The 7,500-nt window shown below is 55.8% G+C and overlaps 1 non-coding gene and 1 pseudogene across 1 annotated transcript; both read left to right on the top strand.

Annotated features, from left to right (window-relative positions):
- The first annotated feature begins 1,003 nt into the window (after positions 1-1,003).
- LOC119451101 (5.8S ribosomal RNA) lies at positions 1,004-1,157 on the top strand. The gene has a single exon (XR_005191671.1). It is a non-coding gene; the product is annotated as a 5.8S ribosomal RNA (ribosomal RNA).
- Positions 1,158-2,247: 1,090 nt separating this feature from the next.
- Positions 2,248-7,500, top strand: part of LOC119451275 (large subunit ribosomal RNA) — a 7,428-nt pseudogene continuing 2,175 nt past the window's right edge.

Consider the following 7,500-nt stretch of genomic DNA (forward strand, 5'->3'; position numbering starts at 1 on the left):
GACGCGCGAGATGTCGAGGTCGCGGTTGAATGCGACGACGTTGGCAGGCTATTCGCCCGCCGCCGAGGGAAAGGCGGCGCTGCTGCGAAGTACGAGAGTAAACGCGGCTTTGCTACGTCGGACGCGTTCCGCGGTTAACGGACTTGTGCGCTTTGGGAAGGCGCCGCACGTCGAAAGAGGATTTACGGACAGACGAGGGACTGAAGTCTCGAAACTTGAACGCACTTGCGGCCAGGCCCTTGCTGGCTTCGTCTTCCGCCTCGAGTAGAATTGTTGCGGCTCCGGCGCCGAAAGCTGTCCCTGGCACTGGCCGAGTGGTTTTGGAGAGCCGCGCGAGTACGCGCGCCGGGCTCTTGTCTGTCGTCTCAAGTAGGCTGTCGGATCAGCAGCGGGTGTGCTGCGGCAATCCGCCGATGCGAAAGCGTGTTTGCGCGTGAGGGACATTGTGGTTAATTTGAGTACCCCACTGAAGACTAAAAGCGAGACACGTCGATGGGGGCGAGACCCCACCCGTGGCCGTGTCGCTGTGAAAGACTCCACAGCTGCTCGTGCCCCTCATGGCCTTGCGGCTTTTTTCCAATTTTCGTGGAGCAATGTGAACGTGCACACGTAGCACACGGGTCCAGTGGATGGTTGGCAGGGAAAACCGGCTTCGAGTGCTCGCAAAAAAGAAAAAGACGTGGTAAGGGGCAGGCCACGCCCCCGCGGGTGTGTAGCCGTGAGCGGCTCCACTGCATCTTGGTCCTACAACTGATCCTGGTGCATACAGAGTGGAGGTTTACGCGCACACAAAGGTTCGCGGGGTTTAGCTGCAAACGCAACACGCAAGTAGCAGGGTGTGGTGCGCCTATATGCTACCAGCTGTCTGAGACGCGGCTGTCGAAAGAGCGGGCAGACTCGAGGAGCGCGCGCAGAAAGTTGCCCTTCGAAACCACACACAGGGAGACGCCACGTGCCTAAAACCCTGGTTGTACTGTACGGAATTGAACAAACTACTTTTCACGACTCTAAGCGGTGCATCACTCGGTTCTCGGGTCGATGAAAGAACGCAGCCAGCTGCGAGACTTGGTGTGAATTGCAGGACACACTGAGCACTGATTCTTTGAACGCACATTGCGGCCTTGGGTCTTCCCTTGGCTTCGTCTGTCTGAGGGTCGGATCACATATCAAGAGAGCCTTCGGCGCACAGGGAACGTGCGTCCGTCGACTCGTTTTGACCGCGTCGGCATCACGGACAGTACGTTGAGTGCTGAAGCCACGAGCCAGCGGCCTCACGTGAGGGAGACGGTGGCGAACTGAACTGTTGTGCCAAAACTTCGCAGAGACGGAAACGAGGCATTGTACTACTGCAGCGCGACTAGTGCGCGCCTCCGAAGAGACCGCCGCAGGATGGAGTCGGACACCTGCAGGGAAAGTGCGGTCTGAATCGCGAGGCGCAAACGTCTGTTGCGACAGCAGTGGCGCGCACGTTTGCGAGAGAGTCGGAAGCTTGCGTGCACGGACAAATGCGGGAAGCAAATGCCGGCCGATTCCCGCGCCGTGCGCTAAGCGAGCGTGATCGCACGTTGCGTTGTTTGCCTTCGGAGTACGTCGAGCTCTTGCAAAAAGGCCGCTCGTCCGCGTCACCGCACGGGTGCAGGCGCCCTAGTCTGGGTTTCGTCGCAGGAATAGGAATCGGAAAAAATTCTTGCGCGGAACGGGGAGGACAAGGGTGCGCCCCGAAGCGGTAGTGATGCGGTTACGCGAGTGCGCCAGTCTGCGAGCGCGAAGAAAACTGCACGAAGGAATAGTCGCCGCGAAGCGGAAAATGTCTCCTTCGAAAGCAGTGGGTTTGCCCGTTGGCGGGGCTGAAGCGTTCCGTCGTAGTCCGCCGTCGGTCCAAGTGCTTCGCAGTCTCTGCCCCGAAAAGACTGGGCCACTCCAGTTGGGGCAGGGGCGACGCCACACGAGACGATGCCCTCTGCCAGGCTACGAGTCCGTCCTGCGGCGCCCGCTGAAGCGGCGCGCCTGCGAGGGCGGCATGCCTCGGCGGTGTTTGGGCTTCAGACACGGTCGTTTGCCACGCAACTGCTCGTGCGCCGCACGCGCGCAGGCGGTTTGTAAACCGCCTGCCAGCCTCGTCTATAAGTAGCTCCGTGTTGGGCGAAGGACTGTGGTAGGGCGTCGCACTCGGTTCGCGCTGGGCTTTCGAACGTGTCGAGTCCTTTCCAGCATGCTGGAATGGGCGAAAGCGATGTATCCGTTTGTCGACCTCAGATTCAGGCGAGACAACCCGCTGAATTTAAGCATATCACTAAGCGGAGGAAAAGAAACCAACAGGGATTCCCCTAGTAGCTGCGAGCGAAACGGGACCGAGCCCAGCACCGAATCCCCCGTCCTTGCAGGCGCTCGGGAAATGTGGTGTATGGGAGGCGACGTTCTCGGGTGTTTGCGACGGTGCAAGTCCCCCTGACAGGGCCTTGTCCCAGAGTGGGTGCCAGGCCCGTCTCCGCCGTTGCGCGCCCGGGATGGAGCTTCCCCGTGAGTCGGGTTGCTTGAGAGTGCAGCCCTAAGTGGGTGGTAAACTCCATCTAAGGCTAAATACGACCGAGAGACCGATAGTTCACAAGTACCGTGAGGGAAAGTTGAAAAGAACTTTGAAGAGAGAGTTAAAGAGTACGTGAAACCGCTTAGAGTAAAACGGGTGGGCCCTCGAAGCTCGAAAGTGGTGGGATTCAGTCTCCGGACGATCGCGGAGCCGGCGGCGTCGGTTAAACGGCCCCCTTCGGGGGGCTGTTCCGGCTGCTGGCACGCAGACGCGGTCTCCGGGGTGCGCACTTCCCACCGCCGGTAGAACGCCGCGACGGACGCGGGTCAATGGGAAAAGTACGACTTTGAGTCCGGCTGTGGAGGTGCCCTGCCCGTCCCTTCGGGGACGGCTCGCGGGAGTTATACCTTGCCGTGTACGAGAGGTTCGTCACCCCGTCCAGGCCCCATGGGCTTCTCCCGGTTGTCGGGAGGCCCGAACGATGACGCCCTCCGGAAACAGAGCGGAGAACCCGCTGGGCAAGCTTGTCGTCTCCTGCTGTCCGGGTTGGTCCCGTGGCGGCGGGTTGGCCGGCGAGAAGCCGCTGCGAGCGGGGCAATTCTCCCGCGGAGGCGCTATCATGGTTTGCGGTGAGTAGGTCGGTAACCCACCTGACCCGTCTTGAAACACGGACCAAGGAGTCTAACATGTGTGCGAGTCAATGGGTCTCCCGTAACCCAATGGCGCAATGAAACGTGAAGGCCCGCTCGCGGGCTGCGTTGCGATCCCGGACCGCACAGGGGTCCGACAAAGGACGCAGCAACGGCCCGTCCCAGGTGCTCACTCGTCGCCGGGGCGGAGCGAGAGCGCACACGTTGGCACCCGAAAGATGGTGAACTATGCCCGGGCAGGACGAGGCGAGAGGAAACTCTGGTGGAGGTCCGAAGCGATTCTGACGTGCAAATCGATCGTCCGACCTGGGTATAGGGGCGAAAGACCAATCGAACCATCTAGTAGCTGGTTCCCTCCGAAGTTTCCCTCAGGATAGCTGGCGCTCGATGGGAGAGCAGTCACACCTGTTAAAGCGAATGATTAGAGGCATTGGGGTCGAAACGTCCTCAACCTATTCTCAAACTTTCAATGGGTGTACGGGAGGCCTTCTGGGTTGAGGCCTCCCGCTGCGATGAGAGTGCCAAGTGGGCCACTTTTGGTAAGCAGAACTGGCGCTGTGGGATGAACCAAACGCCGGGGTAAGGCGCCCGAGTCGGGACGCTCATGAGAACCCATGAAGGGTGTTGGTTGCTTAAGACAGCAGGACGGTGGCCATGGAAGTCGGAATCCGCTAAGGAGTGTGTAACAACTCACCTGCCGAAGCAACTAGCCCCGAAAATGGATGCCGCTCTAGCGTCGCGCCTATCCCCGGCCGTCGCCGGCAGAGAAGCACGAAATGTGGGGGTGCTAAGCCGCGACGAGTAGGAGGGCCGCAGCGGTGGGCGTTGAAGGTGTCGGGCGCGAGCCCGCCTGGAGCCGCCGCTGGTGCAGATCTTGGTGGTAGTAGCAAATACTCAAGTGAGAACCTTGAGGACTGAAGTGGAGAAGGGTTCCATGTGAACAGCAGTTGAACATGGGTCAGTCGGTCCTTAGGGAAAGGAGAAATCCTTTCAGAAGCGGGCGCGTTTGTGCAGCTCAGTCTGTGAATCGGAGATGCCCCGCTGCAACCAAAAGGGAATCGGGTTAACAGTCCCGAACCCGGCTACGGAGATGGGCCCTTCGGGGCCCAGTGCGGCAACGCAAACCAGCTCGGAGACGCCGATGGGAGCCCCGGGAAGCTTTCTTTTCTCTGTAAGGAGAAAGAGTCCCTGGAATGGGTTCACCCCGAGATAGGGACGGTGGCTCCGTAGAGCAGTGCGGCTCTTGCGCTGTCCGGTGCGCTCCTGTCGGCCCTTGAAAATCCGAGTGAGGGAGTGTGATTTTCGTGCCGGACCATACCCACATCCGCAGTAGGTCTCCAAGGTGAACAGACTCTAGTCGATAGACCAATGTAGGTAAGGGAAGTCGGCAAAACGGATCCGTAACCTTGGGAAAAGGATTGGCTCTGAGGGCTGAGCCGGTCGGGCTGGGGTCCAGAAGCAGGAACGGCATGCACCGGGACTGGGCGAGGCTCGCCGCCGTAAAAAGCGGTGCGGCCGAGCCCGGACCAGCGTCAGGACCTCAGAACTCAGAACTGGCACGGACCGGGGAATCTGACTGTCTAAATAAAACAAAGCATTGCGAGGGCCGTTGACGGTGCTGACGCAATGTGATTTCTGCCCAGTGCTCTGAATGTCAGCGTGAAGAAATTCAAAAAAGCACGGGTAAACGGCGGGAGTAACCATGACCCTCTCGCGAATTACTAGATTCCTCAGATGATGAGACCGCTGTTCCGACACATCATGTTTGCCGCGATTGCAGTAGAACTTTTAATAGTTTAACTGGTTTAAGTCAACATAGGCGCCATGCACATTTCAATGAGTACAATGCGGACATAGTGGTCACCCGTGTCAAACCTAGATGGACACAAGAGTCGTAACTCCTTGCCAAAAAGGAGGTAGAATTTGTACGTAGGGTTGTTAAAAACTTAAATCAGCAACTTCACTTTCACTTTCCAAACAGAACATTTGACGCAATAAAATCACATAGACGTGACAAAAAATATAGACAGACTGTGCAAGATCTCCTTGGCACAACTGCCGTGCAGGAGGATCACATAGTAGAGATTCCAGGTGATGTTCCCCTCGACGGTAGAGAGAGTGTGCATAGTGAACCTGAGCGAATCACGCCTCACGCGGCCTGCTTACAGGAAATCCAAAAAATAGTAAATAAAGCCTGCCCCCGGGGGTAAAGTGCCCATACACTATGGGAAATAGGTAAGCTCTTGCTTGATGGGCAAAACATCTCAATGCAACTCAATAATTACATTCGAGAAAACTTTTACAAAGACAATAGAATCTCACACAAAAATCAACCTCAGTCTCACCCTCCACCTCAGACGGGGCTGAGCAACAGAAAGCAACGAAGGAACAAATACGCAAGAACCCAGGAATTATTCAAGAAGGACCAGTCCCGAGCTGCAAGAGAGGTCCTCGATGGCGTTTTTGCCTGCAAGGTGTCCGACAGCGAGGCATTCCTCGAGGAATGGAGAAGGATAATGGAAAATGACCCTGAATACACCGGCCGATTCAACATTTACGATAAGTCAGATGAAGCAAAAAACCCTTTAACTCCGGTCACAGCACAAGAAATCAAGCATGCTTTTCGTTCGATGAGCTCCGCCGCGGGACCCAATGAATTTGGCCCCAAGGACCTCTCAAGAAAGTGCCGGTCATCATTCTGCAATTGTTATTCAACATTCTGCTTACCCAAAAACACTTGCCAATTGCACTGGCCGGCGCTAGGACAATATTCATTCCGAAGGTGGATGAGGCTTCTTCTCCTTCACAATTTCGTCCCATAACTGTTGCCCCGATCCTTCTAAGGGTCCTCCATAAGATCTTGGCGACTAAACTACAGGCCATGTCATCACTAGATTGTAGGCAGCACGCATTCATACCAGCAGATGGGTGTGCCGAAAACATTCACTTGCTTTCAACTGTCCTACATGAGGCCAGACGTAAACGTCGGCCATTATATATGGCTAGTGTAGACATTGCCAAGGCCTTTGATAGCGTTTCACTTGAGGCACTATTGGGGGCCCTTCGGACGAAGGGAATAGCAACTGAATTCATAGAGTATATTAAGCGATTCTATCAGATGGCAACAACAGTGTTAGCATTCCAAGGTGCGACCAAGCTGGTCCACCCCGTAAGAGGGGTCAGACAAGGTGACCCTCTCTCTCCAACTCTCTTCAATCTAGTAATAGATGAATTTCTAAAAGACCACTGCAGTGATGACGTAGCATTCGAAAGTGGCGAACTCAAAATGTCTGCCATGGCATTTGCGGATGACCTGTTGCTATTTGCGTCCACACCCAGTGGCCTACAATACAAGCTTAATGCCTTGAATGGTTTCCTTGAACTGCGGGGCTTATCCCTGAACCCTGCCAAATGTCTGACTCTATCGATGGTCCCAGCTGGGAAAGAAAAACTTGTGAAAATAGATGCTGGTATCCGCTTCACTATCGGGGCGGAACCTATACCAGCAGCAGAGGGAGAGACGTGCTGGAGGTACCTGGGGGTCTTCGGTTCGCGTGGACCTCAACAGGTTCCAATACACGCAGAGCTGAGGGGATACCTTGAGCAGACTACAAAGGCGCCACTTAAGCCACAACAGAGACTAGTGGTTCTCCGCTATTACCTCCTCCCACGGCTCTACCATAAACTCGTACTAGGTCCCGTTTCTCGAAAACTTCTAATCAGACTTGATAAAACAGTCCGCTCTGCCGTCCGCAACTGGCTTAAACTGCCTCACGATGTCCCGTTGGGAGCCTTTCACGCCAGGGCAGCCGATGGGGGGCTCGGTATTCCGAACCTTCGTACAACGATCCCCTACCTTCGAGTACGCCGCTTCACTGCCTTGTCTGTGTCGGAGTTCAGTGCAAGCAAACAGGCCTTCCGCATGACCTACGTGAAAGAAAATCTAGAGCGATCAAAAGCCCTCATGACCTACAGAGGCAAATCTATTGAAATCAAAAGTGCATACCAATCCTTCTGGAAAAAGTTCTTTCACAGTAGTGCTGACGGGGTTGCTTTGAGGGACATCTCTAATGCACCAGGGGCATCCAACTGGGTGACTGAGGGAACTCGATTCCTTTCAGGCCGTGAGTTTATAAATCTGGTTTAGGTACGTCTGAACGCCGTACCAGTGTTATCACGCCTGAAACGGGGCCGAGATGTCCCTATTTCCTGCAGAGCTGGCTGCAGCCAGGATGAATCCCTTGGACATGTGCTGCAGAGGTGCCACCGAACGCACCATACGCGGATTCAGAGGCACGATGCCATTGTTTGCTACCCGGCAAG

This window comes from Dermacentor silvarum, chromosome 4 (genome assembly GCF_013339745.2).
Source record: "Dermacentor silvarum isolate Dsil-2018 chromosome 4, BIME_Dsil_1.4, whole genome shotgun sequence".
Classification (NCBI taxonomy): domain Eukaryota; kingdom Metazoa; phylum Arthropoda; class Arachnida; order Ixodida; family Ixodidae; genus Dermacentor; species Dermacentor silvarum.